Raw genomic sequence first — 20,353 nt, forward strand, 5'->3', positions numbered from 1 at the left:
ACCTTGAGGAATGACAAATTGCATACACATAGTGAGGGACATATAACTGGTACAAACCTATTACAGTACATGCAAAGCAATCAGCATTATGGACACCACATCATGTAATAAAAACCTGAACTGATGTATTATAGTAGCACATAATGTAAGAAGAAATATATATGGGTAAGCATAAGAGGAAGATGACATTTGTAGCTCGATATGTACATGCTACATAGTATAGCAGTGGAGCAGATATTTAGAGCAATAAGAAGGTTCTTTACTGAAATAAACAGGTGGACACATTAACAGCCCATTCCTTAAAACATACATCAGTGAGAAATCATCCACTGTGTGTCACATTATATAGTATGATACATTATACAGGCCTATGTTGAGTCATGTGTGCATGTAGCAGCTCTTTGTAATACATAAAGGGTATACAGTAACACAACAGAAACTACATATGTACACCTTCACACTCATAGGTGGCCCCAAACAATGGTCTGAGAACACATGAGTTGAAAATGATCACAAAATTTTTACATGGCCGATAATTGTTTGGATACATTGCAGTGCATTTGGGACTGTGGGACAGTTGTATGTGGTGTCGAAAATTGTCCACACCTCCAAGCCCCTGTAAGGAGATCATCACCTTATGGCTGACATGCATAGCTACATTCTCCACTATCTGCACCCATGGTACATTGAATGCACTCATACTATTGATTCAGAACCATAATTCCTGTACATTGAGTGCCAAGTGTATTCAACATACTATATCCACCACCATGCCTTGCCACAAGTAATACTTGCAAAACAAATACCAGTTTGGGAACATGCAGAAAGGTATACACATATGTGTTTGAACATCAGAACACACACACACACACACACACACACACACACACACACACACACACACACACACACACACACACACACACACAAACTGCACTGGTACGTAATCCCAGTTTGCCTAGACAATATTATAATGCCATGCCAGGTATGCAAATACCAAAGGCTTTCCATACATTTTGGCATGTCAATACATGGCCATAGCCACAAAATGAATGGTGCTGTGCCAATGTAACACTCATCACCATACAAACACAGATGTACTGCCACTTCTAGGAAGTACATCATAATTCCAGGTTATTATTGTTGAGCAGATGCATTGACTGAATACTGTGTAGCACATGTTAAGGTGTAGCGCCACTGTTGTAGAATATACCATCACCATTAGTCGCCATCATACCTTTAAGGGAAGTGGCCTGTATACATCTGCGGGCATAAATGCACAAAGGCATGTGCTCTGTGCAAGAGATTTACCCATTATAAAATGTTCCACTGTAACACCAAAACAGGCATACATGGATATTGCAAAGTATATACATGTGAATCATCATCTTAGGTACAGATTATATGTATAGCAATGTGGTTTGCACCAGGGGGAAGAACCAGGGTATCACAAAACAATTTGGCAAACGTATGCCTCTAGCAATTTGTATGTGCAAACAGTACTGGTAACAACTGCATACAACACCATGCAAATACACATATCTTCATGCAATTGTGGCACAAACAAAGGAGGGGATAATTACCATGGTAAACTATTCACAGGTAGAAATTAGAAAGTATACTGTCACAAGGTTTAACCATGTATGAGCCCTGTCACCAAACGCTGGTTCCAAGTTCGTGCATCAAGGAATGGCTCATCATTCACTCTCAGAAGCACTTGTTAGATATGCACAGCCTCCATAGGTCTGCACATGATGCAATAATGCATAATAGAGAACACCATGCGTCCAACAGAAATCATGTTTGGGGTACCTGTTCTTGTGGCTGTATGCCAGAATAACCTTAACTGGTGTACCACAGTAACATATAATGTCACAAGAGAGGTATCTGTATAAGCACAAAACAAATGTAGCATTGTAGCACAGTTTATACATGCTAGATAGCACAGCAATATGTCCAGTATGCACAACTATATCAAGGATTCATTGCACACAACAAATCAACAGATGAAGCAGTCCAGTCTCCAAACCACACATCAGTGAACAAACATACACTATGTGGTACATAGTGTGATGCAATGCACACAGGTCATGTTAGGTTTGTGCACAGCACATCATAATGCCCATTATCATACATTTGATATGAATGGTATCCATCAGTGTGCATATGAGGGTATATTACCTCACTGGCCAGCACATGCAGACACACAAGTCTGTACATATACAGCAGACATTATGTAGTGACCTGCAACTTTACATTTTATAAATCTCTCTCTCTCTCTCTCTCTCTCTATATATATATATATATATATATATATATATATATATATATACACACACACATATATATATATATATATATATATATATATATATATATATATATATATATATATATATATATATATATATATATATATATATATATATATATATATATATATATATATATATATATATATATATATATATATATATATATATGGTGTTTCTACACAGATCATAAAGTTGACAGCAACAAGTAAACAGTGCACATATAGAACACTCTTTTGGGTGCAATGTAGTTTCCTCTCCCTTTCCTCATAATACTGCTAATTATATTTTATGTTCTATCATCTGGGACAGATAAGCACCAAACTCACATCATTTCTACCTTGTATACTGGTAATAAAACTATAAACACACAGAGTTGTATATAGAACCATGGCACTCACCAATGTCAGGCAAATAATATCCTCCCTGTCGTGGCAGTAAATGAGAGTGGTGAGTTCACTTTTTGTCCAGTAGTAGTAGTATCAAAGAGAATTAAGGCTATGATCTTTTAATGAGATGATTCCTTTAGTGAAAATATTGATTCTCTCAGCCTCCATTTGTCCACTGTGTTAATCTAGGCAAATCGATTAATATAGCAATAACCCACGCCTGGGTGTGGGTAATGCTGGATTTACCCACGGTTAGCGTGGTTTGGTCCCGAGGGCGAGGACCAAACAAAGACAACCGTGGGTAAATCCAGCATTACCCACACCCATAAGTGGGTTATTGCTATTATACCATGGTGTTAGTTTGTTTTGTATTATGTTTGTATTGTTGTTATTTATGTTTTTGTTTGCTTTTTTTTTGTATTCTTCCACTTTTTGTGAGATAATATAGGTTTGTAAAAAGTTTTTAGAATAACATTAGTGAATAGAATGAATTATAATTTAGTTCATTCTATTTATTCTTGTAATGTAACATATTTTCGCAAAGGATCATATTTTTATAGATGGTCCTTTAAGCTCTGGTATTCAACTAGGCTCTTGTATACACACATTGGTTTTTGATTTTCCATGCTGCTTAAATGTTATTATTGAACTATACGCTATACGTTACAATGGGTGACTATTGGTACAAAATAACAGATGTACTCCATTACATTCTTAAATGACATTTTTCAAATGACATTTTTAAATGACAATAAGAGGTCTTGTGAATATTATATATTTTTAAATGATATCAAGATGTTTCATGAATATCATGTTTTGCAAGCGTAATATTATTTTATTTATTCTTTACTTGCTCATGTGCTGTACTATATGTCTTGTTTAAACTTGTATGAATTGTTGTTGCAATGGACAGCTAGTATTTAAACAGTAGGAGCACTTTAAGCACTTTAAGTGTTTAACTATTCATTAAATTAGTTAACTGACTGATTGTCTGGCTTGCCCGCCAAAAGTTTTGTATAAAATAAGTGTCTTTTTCATTTATAATTAAATCTGAAGAAGCGTAGTTATTCTACGCGAAAGCGCTCATTTTTTGGTTTGCAAATAAAAGACGTTTCATGCTACAACGGTGTTTTTTTCTGTGGTGATCCCTTCTGTTTCTGCTGTCACACTTTTTGTGAGATAAAATAGTCCACACTTTCAGTTTGTGTTTATTGTTTATTTCTGTTTTAATTTAAATACATGTTATTTTTTAGTTTTTCAGGAAATGTTAGGAAAGGGCTAGGTGGTGCTTGGTATAATATAGTTTAAGCAGTGTAGAAGTTTATAACGTGTAGTTATGTTTTAGTAGTTATAGGTATGTTGAAATGTGGTGTAGTTTTAATTTGTATTAATTTTTATAAAATATGTACTTTTACTATTTGGTCACTAGATGGTGGTGTTGTATGCGCTTTTTTTAGATGTATGCTGATGTGGACGTTCGGTATGGTGTGTTTTTTGACTTTGCAAGGGATGTGTGGTGTGTTTTTAGTATGTACATTTTTGGAGTTGTCTGTGTATAGGTAATGTAGGGAATATAGGTAAGTGAATGGTTTTATGAGAATGCTTGGTTTTATTGTGTTATAAGTGGTGGTTATGTAGTGTGTGTGTGTGATGTATTTGCGACTGCATGACTTTTTATTTTTTTAGTGTTCGAGGTGAGGGAATGAGGAGTGTAGTATGGAAATTGGTTAGTTTTCTGTGTTTTCATTAAATTGTTGTGTGTTTTGGGTATTAGATTTACTTTACTTTACTGTTTATTTGCTGTCGCCGCATGATATTTAGCGACCGGACTTTTTGCGTTGTTGCTTGTAGGATTTACTGTGTGCACGCTGGTTGGATTAGCCAATCAGCATGCACGTTTGTCAGGTTTGCGATGTTCGCATGGTATAATTAGTGTTATGATGTGGTTGAGAAACTGAACTTGGTTCTTCAGCTGTCTGCTGAACTGTAGGCCTAGTCATTGCCCATCTTCTTCTTCTTTCAGCTTTTCCCAGTTAGGGGTCGCCACAGCAGATCACCTTGTCCGCTCATGATTGGCAGTGAAGTTTTACAGTGTTGAGTTGCCAGCCTGGCACCCAACCCTTCACAGAAGGCACACACATGCACACACTCACACCCAGGGCCAATTTAGAGTGTCCAATCCACCTGCAGCATGTCTTTGGGATGTGGGAGGAAACCGGAGCAACTGGAGGAAACCCACGTGACCACAGGGAGGACATGCAGACTCCGCACAGAAGGCACCACAGCCAAGGATCGAACTGGAGAACCTCTTGCTGTGAGGCGGCAATGCTAACCACTGAACCACCATGGCCTAGTCATTGCCCATGAATCTTTAAAAAAATTTGCTAGAATCACTCCGGATTCTTGTGACTGCTTTATTAGCATTACTTCCTCATATGCAGTATCCCAGTTACATGCATTAAGGGATAATGTAGTGCTCACTTCAAAATAGCTGTGGCAGTTAGGTGGGGAAACTTTCCATGATGGAAGATCATAGACTGATAAGTATATAGAAGACTAATGATCACTGGAACCTTTATAAGCCTAGCTATGCAACCCAAATGTATCCCACTAGCTATTGTTCCTTAGAGGTTATTTTAAGTGATATTTTAATATAATTAGGACATAATTTAATGTCTGCCTTTGTCCATCAGAGACACAGTTGTCAGACCAGAGGTGAATTTATGATTTCCCATCCATTAGTCTAGAATTTGTAGACTAGGGTAAGGTAAGGTAAGAGCTGTGCTTCACATGGATGGGAAGCCTATTTACAGAGAATAGAGATTCTTAGATACATACATGTCCCACAAACATGTCTTTAGATATAGTTGTCCTGACTCTATTTGTTTTCCGGATATACATAACGGCATATCAGAGAAGAATCCAAGAATACTTTGTAAGCCAGGCATAAATCACTTCTCAGCAGTCTGTAGGAAACAGCATAAAGAGATGGGGCTTTGAAGTGTTCTGTACAGGACATTGTGTTTACTCTCTGTATTTTTGGTGGTTCTCTGTTCTTTTCTGCAAAGGTTATGGCATTCTTTTATTAATGTGCAGTCACCCTACATGAAAGATGTCAGTCTTCAATATGCTTTCTCAATACTTATAGTGACAGAATTGACTGCTGATCTGGCCCATAAATATGTGCACATTTTTGCAGTAGGTTTATTGCAAAGTCTTCAATAACAACACACAAACAAGCTCAATAGGCATGCACAAATGTTTAACTACTCATATGACTTCAAAACATGATCTTTTTCTTTTATATGCAAGGTGCCTATCACCATGCAAATTGCCCTGTATATGGGACAGTGTCTCCTTGATCAAAAAACTTGAGAAGAGGACTGAAAATCCCAGTAAGGCAGATGACATACAATAGCAGAGCCTCTCTTGTTGTTTCACTTAAATAAATTGAAACCCACTTGTGAAATTGTAAATGATGTAACTCAACAAGACTGTGGCCATTCGGCTACAGTTTGTTGACATGTAGGTCAGTTAGTTGAAATTTTAAACTGCGGCTCCTACTGACTGTCCCCTATGCCAATCATAATACATCATATGAATTGGAAGTTATGATTGTGTTGTCTATCAGTAAGGCCATGGATGGCAGTCAGAGGAGCAAATGACATCAACCTGTCAGCATCCATGCACAATGTACACATACCATACATTTCAATTGGTGCATACCAGCACTATTACCATGTATATTTACATAAAGTATAAACTGTACTGTACATACGTAAATATGTGCGCGTGTGTGTTTGTGTGTGTGGGTGTGTGTGTGTGTGTATATATATATATATATATATATATATATATATATATATATATATATATATATATATATATTCAAATGTTTAAAACTCATATGGCTGACACCATATGAGTGAATGTTTGAAAGGCCAACAAATGATAGCAGAGATTCCACTACAGTGCGGGACTGCGAGATTCCCCTTTCCTGCACTGTAGTGAGATCTCAGAGTGAGAATATTTAAGTAGCAGGGGGTTGGGGGGGTCCAGGGGGGCTTGCTCCCCTGCATAACATAGTTTTACTGTGTTTACAGGTAGGTAAATGGTGCTATTTCAGGATGTCATTATTTCGGAATGTCGATCATACAGTGCCGGCTATATGAAAGTCAGCATTCTGAATGGTCGACATTCTGAAGTAGATATATATATATTTATATATATATGTGTGTATGTGTGTGTGTGTGTGTGTATATATATATATATATATATATATATATATATACACACACACACACACACACACACACACACACACACACACACACACACACACACACACAGATGCATATATATATATATATATATATATATATATATATATAGGTGTGTGTGTGTATACACACACACACACACACACACACACACACACACACACACACACACACGTATAAAAAAACTGGCATAAATTAATATTAAAGTACAACGGGGGGATAAGAAAAGTGTTTCTGTATACTTGACAGCATCTGCAGGTATTGTGCATGTGTAATGCAATAACATACCGAAGGTCACATCTAAGACCTGCTTAGCTAGTATACATTACAGATGATCTACATCTAAACATTGGTATACCACAGACAGCTAACTATAAAGGGACCAGTAAGAGAAACACACCCAGCACAGCACATACATCAACAGTTTAGTACAGGGCATTGTCCTTTGTGCATAGTCTTTCTGCACCAGTTGAAAAAATGTATTTGCTATTGAATCGTATACCTTTGTTCCTGATACTTCATAGGTTCATAGGTTCATAGGTTTATAGGTTAGTACTAGGCTATCAGCCCTAGGGCCTATACAAGCCTAGCCATAACAATTCCCTGAATATTTCTTCCCACATTATTTACTTTCCTGGACCCCTGTCTAGCAGGGCGACTGACGTGATCCCTGGGGTGAATTTCCTTTCTCCCATCCAATCGTCAAGGTTCCTCTTGAAGAGGTCCAAAGAGGCACTCTGCTTGACATGTATGGGCAATCTATTCCAGAGTCTGGGGAGTCTCTGGGTTAGGAACCTATCCCTCCAACATGTTTTGTTTATTGTGATGACAAGGTTTAGATCCCTGGAGCGTGTAGCTCTGAGGGATTGGGATTTCTTTAAGTGTAGCATGTCCAACAGCTCTGGGTTTGACATGGCCTTGTATGTTAAGCAGAGATCACCTCTGAGTAGACGATATGCGACAGAGTATAGCTGGAGTTTTTTAAGGTGGTCAGCATAGGGCATCTGCTTTAGGCCTGTAATTCTTTTAGTGAGGTATTTCTGAGGCCTTTCCAGTTGTTGCAGATGTCTTGAGAGGTACATACCAAATGGGGCATTGTATTCTATAATGGGTCTAATGAGGGATGAGTACAGTGGGACAATGACCTCCTTTTTTCTGGATGAAAAGCCCTTCGTGATGAGGTGTGCCACATAGAAGGATTTCCTGACTGTTGTGGCGATGTGGTTATCGAAGGTGAGACCACTGTCCACCTGTGTCCCTAAGTCTCTTATCACACTTTCTGTGTTTAGTGTACTGCCACCTATATGGTAATTCATGGATACATGTTTTTCCCAAAGGGGATAACAATACATTTCTTGGCATTGAGCTTGAGCCCATGGCTCTGGCACCAAGCATCTGTTTCTGTAAGGCCCTTTTGTAGAGTATCCACATCATTTGGGATTCAATAATGGCTCCCAGTTTGCAGTCATCTGCAAACTTTGTTAGCCAGAGTCCCTTAGTGTTGACCTGTACTTCAGAGAAGTAGATGCCAAACAAGAGCGCCCCAGGACTGAACCCTGAGGTACTCCACTTGTCACTTGTCTGGAGCTGGATTTGGAGTCGGCTACTTTTACAGTGTGGGTTCTATCACTAAGCCATTTAGCAACCCATTGGGTGACATAGGGATTAATGCCCAACTTAGTAAGTTTATCTATGATTCCAGAGTAGGGGATGGTGTCAAAGGCCTTGGCAAGGTCTAGATAGGCTGTGTGGACCACCTTACCCTTGTCCATGGCTCTGGAGACTGATTCAAAGAAGTCAATCAGGTTCAGGAGACAAGATCGGCCCTTCACAAACCCAAACTGGGTGGGGTCCAGTGTTTGAAGGTTGCCAATGTCTTTGTTTATAAGTTCCATGATAATACGCTCCATGGCCTTGCAGATAAGGCTTGTCAGACTGATGGGACGGTAGTTTCCGGGATCCAAGGTGGATCCCCCCTTGTGGATTGGGATAACTATAGCTCTGCGCCACTCAGTGGGCATGAAACCTGAGGTGAGGCTATGATTAAACATGACACTTATGTGAGGTGCCAGTTCATATTGTAGTTCATGTAGTACGCAGCCCGGGATGTCATCTGGTCCCATGGATGCTGTATTCTTGGCTTTAGAGAGTGCGTTTTGTACCTGTGTGGCCGTTATTACTGGAATTTGGCAATCTTCCGGTATTGAGATGGGCCATTTAGGGGGTGAGAGTGGGGTGAAGTTGGCACTGAATCGATCTGCCAGGATATTGGCAATATCCTTCAGATCAGTAAATTTAATGCCATTCTGTTTTAGCTCAGAGCAGATCTGAGCATTGCCATTTAGATTCTTGACATAATTATAGAATGCTTTGTGGTTGTCTTTGGCAAACTACATTTAATCAGACTTTCAACATGTTTATCTAAAGTTTCTGTATCATTTATGGTGGGTATGCAATTTTACCCATATGAAACTGATGATTGGAAACCTGCAAAAGAAAAACACCAGATAAAGAGTGCCTGCACACATTGATGTCTTATATACATGCAGACAGTACCCTATAGAATGTTAGAAATAAACAGCTGTCCACAGCAACTAGATGGATCCTGTTTCATACATCAGAAATAAACAGCTGTATACAGCAACTAGATGGATCCTGTTTCATATGTCAGAAATAAACAGCTGTCCACAGCAACTAGATGGATCCTGTTTCATATGTCAGAAATAAACAGCTGTCCACAGCAACTAGATGGATCCTGTTTCATGTGTCAGAAATAAACAGCTGTCCACAGCAACTAGATGGATCCTGTTTCATGTGTCAGAAATAAACAGCTGTCCACAGCAACTAGATGGATCCTGTTTCATATGTCAGAAATAAACAGCTGTCCACACCAACTAGATGGATCCTGTTTCATGTGTCAGAAATAAACAGCTGTCCACACCAACTAGATGGATCCTGTTTCATGTGTCAGAAATAAACAGTTGCCCACAGCAACCAGATGGATCCTGTTTCATATGTCAGAAATAAACAGCTGTTCACAGCAACCAGATGGATCCTGTTTCATATGTCAGAAATAAACAGCTGTCCACAGCAACCAGATGGATCCTGTTTCATGTGTCAGAAATAAACAGCTGTCCACAGCAACTAGATGGATCCTGTTTCATATGTCAGAAATAAACAGCTGTCCACAGCAACCAGATGGATCCTGTTTCATGTGTCAGAAATAAACAGCTGTCCACAGCAACTAGATGGATCCTGTTTCATGTGTCAGAAATAAACAGCTGTCCACAGCAACTAGATGGATCCTGTTTCATATGTCAGAAATAAACAGCTGTCCACAGCAACTAGATGGATCCTGTTTCATATGTCAGAAATAAACAGCTGTCCACAGCAACTAGATGGATCCTGTTTCATGTGTCAGAAATAAACAGCTGTCCACAGCAACCAGATGGATCCTGTTTCATATGTCAGAAATAAACAGCTGTCCACAGCAACCAGATGGATCCTGTTTCATGTGTCAGAAATAAACAGCTGTCCACAGCAACTAGATGGATCCTGTTTCATGTGTCAGAAATAAACAGCTGTCCACAGCAACTAGATGGATCCTGTTTCATATGTCAGAAATAAACAGCTGTCCACAGCAACTAGATGGATCCTGTTTCATGTGTCAGAAATAAACAGCTGTCCACAGCAACTAGATGGATCCTGTTTCATGTGTCAGAAATAAACAGCTGTCCACAGCAACTAGATGGATCCTGTTTCATGTGTCAGAAATAAACAGCTGTCCACAGCAACTAGATGGATCCTGTTTCATATGTCAGAAATAAACAGCTGTCCACAGCAACTAGATGGATCCTGTTTCATATGTCAGAAATAAACAGCTGTCCACAGCAACTAGATGGATCCTGTTTCATATGTCAGAAATAAACAGCTGTCCACAGCAACTAGATGGATCCTGTTTCATATGTCAGAAATAAACAGCTGCCCACAGCAACTAGACAGATCCTGTTTCATATGTCAGAAATAAACAGCTGCCCACAGCAACTAGACGGATCCTGTTTCATATGTCAGAAATAAACAGCTGTCCACAGCAACTAAACGGATCCTGTTTCATATGTCAGAAATAAACAGCTGTCCACAGCAACTAGACGGATCCTGTTTCATATGTCAGAAATAAACAGCTGTCCACAGCAACTAGATGGATCCTGTTTCATATGTCAGAAATAAACAGCTGTCCACAGCAACCTGATGGATCCTGTTTCATATGTCAGAAATAAACAGCTGTCCACAGTAACTAGATGGATCCTGTTTCATATGTCAGAAATAAACAGCTGTCCACAGCAACTAGACGGATCTTGTTTCATATGTCAGAAATAAACAGCTGTCCACAGCAACTAGACGGATCCTGTTTCATAGGTCAGAAATAAACAGCTGTCCACAGCAACTAGACGGATCCTGTTTCATAGGTCAGAAATAAACAGCTGTCCACAGCAACTAGATGGATCCTGTTTCATTGGTCAGAAATAAACAGCTGTCCACAGCAACTAGATGGATCCTGTTTCATAGTGTCTTGGATATAATGCAATAAACATCTATAAGGCAGATATGGCCCATTATATAGAGTATGAGTCAAACTTATTACAGCTGACTATAATCCCATTGACAATTCAGGTAGAATGTAGGCCATTTACTTCACACAGCTAGGTGCTTACTCTTCAATTATATGTTCTATCAGGGGCAGATGGATGGCAAAGTATGTGCCAGGGTAGGTACTGTTTATCCATTACATAAACAAAGCCTGGAGAAGCAATTAGAGTCATAGCAAATTGTATACTGCATTCCTGCATTTGACATTTCTTTATATTACCTATCTGCCTTATGCTTCCCATTAAGTTTTTGACTCTTATATGCCTTCACATCAGGTAAGACATGGTGAACACCTAAAAGGGGAACGTGAAGGAAGAGCACTCATGATTTTATGTGAGATAAGATATCTTAGCAGTTGGGGGATTATCTGCCCATTTAAATATTTTGTTTCTTTAAATAAAGTGCAGTGCTACAACTGGTACAAATAGGGTTCTGCTACATATATGCATCCATAATAAGAAGGGGCAGTTTAAATTTGTGGTATACATCAACATTTGTTGAAAAACTCCATAATACTAAAAATAGAGAATCACGAAGCCGCGCAAGGGAAAGTATTCCACAAATATATGACAAGCTAAAAATCAAGAAAAAATTGTTCAGTGCTCTCCTAATCTCCTGGCAAGCATGTTATAAGGATCATAGGTAAGTATTAGGATAGCTGCCTTTATGAGCTACTTTAAACCTAGGCAATTTCCCTTTGAAAAGTGAGAATCAAACCCAGTACCTTGTGTTTATGAAGTAAACACCGTAACCATTATACCAACTTGTCAAACCTGTTTATGAAGTTTTGTAAGTTCTCAAAAGTACAACTAAATATATCAAAAATAAGCTGGGCAGTACTGAACACAAGCTGAAAATGCAGCAAACTACCTTACTAGAACAGAAAGTGCCAGTAAAGGAAAATCATGCAAGACTAGATGAACTGCCCTGATGGAATACCCTCCCTGAGAATCGAAGTAATGCCTTGTAAAACATCTGTCTATGAATCATGTGTCTTTTATTGATATGAAGCTGCAAGCCATGTTGGCCAGAAAAGATACCATAGAAATTGTGCATGCCTATAAGATTACATCAGAAGTAAAATCTGTCATACTCGGGCATTTTATTCTAAGGTTCCTGCATTTTCTCAATTGAAAGGCATTACTCATAAGATTATGAGAAGTAGAACATGCCTAGCTCATTATTTAAAAATAGGAAAACTGTTATACTTTCTTCGTGGAAATTCCCAAATTTCCCAGTGACATTCAAATTTCATGCTGCCCTGCATATCCAAAAAATGTAACTCATCCATAATGTACAATGGAAAAATAAAGTAGCTTCTCAGACTTTTAATAAAACTTTCCAACAGTATAATATCAAGATACATGTTTTATACCCTAGAAAGCTCAAACTGTTCTTTACTGCAGGAACAAAAATGTTTAATGCATTAAAAGAAGAGCTACATTTGTACATTGTAATAATAAAGTTTACTCAACATGGAAGGTATTGACTGGGTTTACTCATCTCTCAAGAGATGATCAGAGAATGGTAAGTGGAATACAACTGTTGAATCAAAAAATCTAAAGATAATTCTATGGTTAATGAAGAAATCTTAAATATGGAACATATGTGTTTTTTATTAAATGAGTGAACAGTTATTTCTGAAATTTTAATTATCTTATTTTAGCAGAGATTGAATTTCTAAAAAAAATATTCTTTAAGATAAGGTTGTCAAAAAGTTTTTTTTTCATTCTATTACTGAAGTTTTATATATAAATAATTATTACCTTATTAGGAACATAATCATAATTTGGAAGGAAATGCACATATTTTTATATGATAGACACTGTTGCTGTTTTATTTCTTTTTTTTTTTTTGAGGATGTAACATCTCAAATGAGCATTTAGTAGCTTATTGTAATAGATATAAATATTAATATTAGTTATCTTAATATAATTCCTGTGGGAATAGAGACTAATAGTACAAATTAAGTTACGCTTTTTAAACTGAACAAGTTTGCTAAAAATAGCCACTTAATCTTCCTGCTTTTCCTTTCTTTAAGAGTATGGATGGTGATCACTGTATCAGAATATAGTGATAGCATTATATAACACACAATTAGGTATTGCGTTGCTAAAGGAAATGTATATATTATAACACAGTACTAAAAACAATAGATATTATTAAAACACCATAAAAGAAGCCTTTCTAATATTAGGTACCTACAATTCAAGAAAAGTGGTGAACATTGGAAAAGGTGGCAGGATAGGAATGTCCGAAAACGTTAAAATAGGAACATCCATCTAAGGAAAACATTTGTTTCTATCATTGATGGATTAAACGAAATTATGATGCATGTAGGATTAAATTAACTGCAGCCACAAATTCTGTCAAGTTAAAATGCATCCTAGAGTACAGAAAAGATCTTCTGACCCTGTCATTAACTGTACACTAGAAAATAATGAAGCAGAAGTAGTTTCAAATAAAAACAAGTGAAGGTTTGAAATCTGATAATCCACAGTTTTGCTGCTTAGGTGAAAAGTTTAATGTGCTGTATAAAATATACATAAAATATTGATTCGGTAATGCATATGGTTTAGTTGACCATCTTTGCATATCCTGCTAGTGAAGAGATTCATTTGAATACTATGTTGTGCTAGACTTTTTTAAACCTGTCATCTCTTTGGCTACATCCTACACTGAGTAGAGTATGAAGAAAACACACAGACTAATATAGAGTTGGATAAAGATTATAGCAATTATTTGAATTAAAATAAGTTGAATATAAATAAGTACAAACTAATTTAGAGTTGGATTAGGTTCATAGGTTCATAGGTTCATAGGTTCATAGGTTCATAGGTTCATAGGTTGGTACTAGGCTATCAGCCCTAGGGCTTATACAAGCCTAGCCATAACAATTCCCTGGCTATTTCTTCCCACATTATTTACTTTCCTGGACCCCTGTCTAGCAGGGTGACTGACGTGATCCCTGGGGTGAATTTCCTTTCTCCCATCCAATCGTCAAGGTTCCTCTTGAAGAGGTCCAAAGAGGCACTCTGCTTGACATGTATGGGCAATCTATTCCAGAGTCTGGGGAGTCTCTGGGTCAGGAACCTATCCCTCCAGCATGTTTTGTTTATTGTGATGACAAGGTTTAGATCCCTGGAGCGTGTAGCTCTGAGGGATTGGGATTTCTTTAAGTGTAGCATGTCCAACAGCTCTGGGTTTGACATGGCCTTGTATGTTAAGCAGAGATCGCCTCTGAGTAGACGATATGCGACAGAGTATAGCTGGAGTTTTTTAAGGCGGTCAGCGTAGAGCATCTGCTTTAGGCCTGCGATTCTTTTAGTGACGTATTTCTGAGGCCTTTCCAGTTGTTGCAGATGTCTTGAGAGGTACATACCAAATGGGGCGTTGTATTCTATAATGGGTCTAATGAGGGATGAGTACAGTGGGACAATGACCTCCTTTTTTCTGGATGAAAAGCCCTTCGTGATGAGGTGTGCCACATAGAAGGATTTCCTGATTGTTGTGGCGATGTGGTTATCGAAGGTGAGACCACTGTCCACCTGTGTCCCTAAGTCTCTTATCACACTTTCTGTGTTTAGTGTACTGCCACCTATATGGTAATTCATGGATACATGTTTTTTCCCAAAGGGATAACAATACATTTCTTGGCATTGAGCTTGAGCCCATGGCTCTGGCACCAAGCATCTGTTTCTGTAAGGCCCTTTTGTAGAGTATCCACATCATTTGGGATTCAATAATGGCTCCCAGTTTGCAGTCATCTGCAAACTTTGTTAGCCAGAGTCCCTTAGTGTTGACCTGTACTTCAGAGAAGTAGATGCCAAACAAGAGCGGCCCCAGGACTGAACCCTGAGGTACTCCACTTGTCACTTGTCTGGAGCTGGATTTGGAGTCGGCTACTTTTACAGTGTGGGTTCTATCACTAAGCCATTTAGCAACCCATTGGGTGACATAGGGATTAATGCCCAACTTAGTAAGTTTATCTATGATTCCAGAGTGGGGGATGGTGTCAAAGGCCTTGGCAAGGTCTAGATAGGCTGTGTGGACCACCTTACCCTTGTCCATGGCTCTGGAGACTGATTCAAAGAAGTCAATCAGGTTCAGGAGACAAGATCGGCCCTTCACAAACCCAAACTGGGTGGGGTCCAGTGTTTGAAGGTTGCCAATGTCTTTGTTTATAAGTTCCATGATAATACGCTCCATGGCCTTGCAGATAAGGCTTGTCAGACTGATGGGACGGTAGTTTCCGGGATCCAAGGTGGATCCCCCCTTGTGGATTGGAATAATTGTAGCTCTGCGCCACTCAGTGGGCACGAAACCTGAGGTGAGGCTATGATTAAACATGACACTTAGGTGAGGTGCCAGTTCATATTGTAATTCATGTAGTACACAGCCCGGGATGTCATCTGGTCCAATGGATGCTGTATTCTTGGCTTTAGAGAGTGTGTTTTGTACCTGTGTGGCCGTTATTACTGGAATTTGGCAATCTTCTGGTATTGAGATGGGCCATTTAGGGGGTGAGAGGGGGGTGAAGTTGGCACTGAATCGATCTGCCAGGATATTGGCAATATCCTTCAGATCAGTATATTTAATGCCATTCTGTTTTAGCTCAGAGCAGATCTGAGCATTGCCATTTAGATTCTTGACATAGTTATAGAATGCTTTGTGGTTGTCTTTGGAATCTTTGGCAATTTTATTTTCGTAACTAGCTTTGGAGGATTTTATGAGGCATCTCAGTTTCTTATTGAGGCTAGTAAGGGAGTTTTTTGCATCCTGGGATTTTCCTCTTTTCTGCAAAAGTTTCTTCCTTTTGTTGTAAAGTTTGTTTATGGCAGGGGACCACCAGATTGGCTTCCTTTTTTTGGATGAGAGCATTTTGGTTCTATTTGGGATGGCACGATTCATGCATGAGTGGATGTGCTCGTACAGTGCCTTAGTGTAGGATTCAGCAGTTGAACTTTCAGATCCCGTCTGCATGGGTGTCATGAAGTCTGTCACTTCTGACTTGAGTAGCATGAAGTTGGCTTTGGAGAAGTTTTTTATGGTGTTTTCTTTACTGGGGGGTGGGGGTGGGATGTGGATGTTAAGGGTGATTAGCTTATGGTCAAACCTGACTAACGAAGGGGTGACCATAGGTATGGAGCATTGATTTCCCATGTTGGTAATGACCAGGTCTAGGATATTGGAGCCCCTGGTGGGACTATGGATTAGATGATCCAGGGCGTTGGAATTTATGAATTCCAAGAACCGTTGCGCAAAGGTGTTGGGACATGAGTAGTTTTCCCAGTTAATGGCAGGGTAGTTAAAATTACCCAGTATTAGGGTGTTTGGTTCTATCTTAATATTTTCCAGTATGTTTAGAAAGGTGTAGTAAGAATCTTGGGGTATGGTGGGGGATCTGTAGCAAGCTACAATTTGGATTGCAGTCTTACCTAGTGTTAGTTGCACTTGGAGAATTTCAGACACATTGTGTTGGCCAACTAGCCTGGTGGTGTGATTATCCTTGGTGAATATTGACACTCCTCCACCTTTAGTGTTTCGGTCCTGGTTTGGTGGCTGAAAAGTGTGGTAAGAGTTGTAGCCTGGTATTGCAGGGGTGCTCTCTGGAGCCTTGAACCAGGTCTCAGTTACTGCACAGATATCGATGTTCTCCATTTTTAGGAGTGCCTCGAGAGAGTGCATTTTGAGGTTTAGACTTCTAGCATTGAGTAGCATTACCTTCAGATTTTGCATGCTTGTACCTGTTACGGTGGTGGTTTTGTCCTTTGAAGTTTGCCTAAAAAAGGCACTATTGGGGTGGCAAGAGCCTTAGCCAGTAACCTGAATCCCAGGGGCGAAAGATTATAGCAAGTATTTGCATTAAAATAAGTTGAATATAAATAAGTACAAATGACAGTAAGGAAGGGAAATCCTTTAAATGTTAACAGAAGTGATTTTACCTGACAATATGTGGATTTACTGGATTAGATCAAGGTGACTGTTTCAGAGCAGTTTAAAATTTGAAGTTGGGGGAGTTGAAGGCTATAGTAGTGTTTGGTACTAAAGAAATGCAGTAACAGTAAGACTGAAATGGCTGCCAGAGGTAGCTGGTCGTTTTTGTGGATTTTAAATGTTGGAGTTTTCAGAGTGTTGCATGTGCTTCTGCATTCTACAGTTAATCTTTACCAAAAACGTGTATATTTTCATTGTTTAAACATTTCTAAATTTTCCTGTCAGGCAGATTGCTGAGCTCCTAGACATTCAAGCCTTTTTCTTTCCATTACTGTATAACTAAACAGGAAGATGGGGAGAATTTTGAATAACTAGGGTATGCATTTCAGTTTACTGTCAGAAATATTACAGAATTGCAAATTTTGGTGAAGGTGTGATGATTTGTATGACTCACATATTGTATAGGTGCCATTAAGAAGCTAAATAACTGCAATGCAGTATATCCAAAACTGCTTGATATGTTACTACATGTCTTGTTTGTTTTATTTTTTCTTATTTATTTATTAAATAATTTTTCTCAGTTAAAACATGAACCTGTCTGCCCATGCTTTGTTTCATTTATCTAAACACAAGGACACAGCTGATTCTGTTATTTACTCTAGACCAGAGCCTTTATACTGAATCCTCTTACTCCACCCTACCTGCCTGACATCACACAGAACTTTGTGGTGAACATACTTCTATCATTGCTGTAGCGAGTCTGGTTTTACCTTACTGACATCATTCATTATCCATCCAGATTTACAGTCAGAGGTCCACATCTTTGACTGCAATGCTGGTCTTTTGCTTTGACTCTTCTTATTTCAGGTTTAATTATGTATTTATTTGTTTAGTATGTATGGAAAATATTAATTTAGTAACTAAAAGGCTCTTTGTTATTGTATATAATATCTTACTTTAGCAAATGAGAAATGAAAATATAAAATGTTATCTATTCACAATTGTTGGATAAGTATTTAATGCATCACTGCCTATAGATTTAGAAGATATTCTCCTAGCTACATTGTTAATGTTGGAATTAACCTCAGAAGCTATTTCCAGCTTGAAGCTTGAGTCTGGTTTATTTCTTTATTGTGAGATACTAGTACATTAGTAATACACAATAGTGTCCTGAAGTTTTAAAATGGTTTTCCTCTGTAGATAAAACGTGCAGTTGAAAAATTCCTGGAGCACAGAGTGTCACTGTAACCAATGCTGACCTTTCTGTTTTTTTTTTTTTTGTGACCATGAAATAATAAAAAAAAACAATTCCAAGAAACCCAAATATGGAGGTCAACAGTAAAAGTGGCTGCAAATTGGAAGCAGAGCAAGAAAAATATAAATGGACCACAAATTTAAATTCTGACTTAAAACCAAGATTATATATGGGTGTGAGTATAAAAACATTGCTGAAGAAAAAACAAAGTGCCTGTAAATGATTTTATAGTAATTTAAACGTATGATGCCATTTGGGGGGGGGGGTCTTAAAATTTAAGCACTAAACATTTTATTTTTTTAATGGAATCATTAAGTGGATGATTTGTTTATTGCTTAAGTGTGATCATTTTATGTAATGCATTGAGAAAGGGAAATTTTGCCTGAAAACGTTGCTGTTTATAGACATTAACTTTGCTATACATTGCTGTGTGTTAAAGTTCTTGGTGGTTTTTGTTTCTTTTGACCGTGCCATGTATCAGCCACTGATATTCATTTCAGTATCATTGTAGGAAGCTTGACAGATTCATCTGACATTTTTAATTTTGAACCATAGTATTTAAAGCAAAATTTGACCCGTCATAGGTATTTGAAAAGAAGATGCATACATTCAGAATATAAAAAAGTGTGAGTCAGTAAGGTAAAATAACTATATTGGCATTTTTTTTAAGAAAATTATAGTTTAGGGATATAAATCATAATCTGTAAACAAAAGAAATTAAACCTATATATGGATTCATAGTTGGGCAATGCAATATGTTTTAGATCATACCAATGCACTGCTGAGGAAGTTGGCACCAAACTGAAGATGATAACATTTTCTGCACTAGTCTTTATATAAAATGCATACATAAGAAATGCTATAAATTTGTATGAAATCTCTTCACAGATTCAGTTAGTACACTGATATTAGCAAATATTAGTTTTATTTTGCATACGGTCTGTGGCAAATGAAAAACAGAACTATATGCATCTATGTATAAACATTTTTAGTTCAAAAACTGTAATAAAATAATATCTACTATTCACTTATGCTAAACTCCATAGGGTCTAATTAATGCTTTTTAAATCAATTCTCTTAAGTATGGAAAGGTTTTAATTATCTGCCATTTAAATGTGTTGCTCTACTGAAATGGTTTTATGACAGAAGTTAATTTAGATCTTGTGAAATGCATGAATTTTAATGAATGCGTCAATAATTTACCTGTAGTTCAAACTGATTGGTCATATCTATCTTCTTTGAAAGGTGCAGAAGCAGAGAATACTTGAATTTTAAATAAGTTGTTTGACTTCATATAAACAGAGGTTTTGGAAAAGAATTTATAATGCATTTCTGTCAAGATTCAAGTATATAAGTGTGTGTGTGTGTGTGTGTGTGTGTGTGTGTGTGTGTGTGTGTGTGTGTGTGTGTGTGTGTACACACACACACACACATATATATATATATATATATATATATATATATATATATATATATAATAATTCTAGTCAGTTCATCAAAGTATAAATCATTATACTTTGATACACTGAGCAA

The sequence above is a fragment of the Protopterus annectens genome, chromosome 7.part0 (assembly GCF_019279795.1).
Source record: "Protopterus annectens isolate FY-2018-M chromosome 7.part0, PAN1.0, whole genome shotgun sequence".
NCBI lineage: Eukaryota > Metazoa > Chordata > Ceratodontiformes > Protopteridae > Protopterus > Protopterus annectens.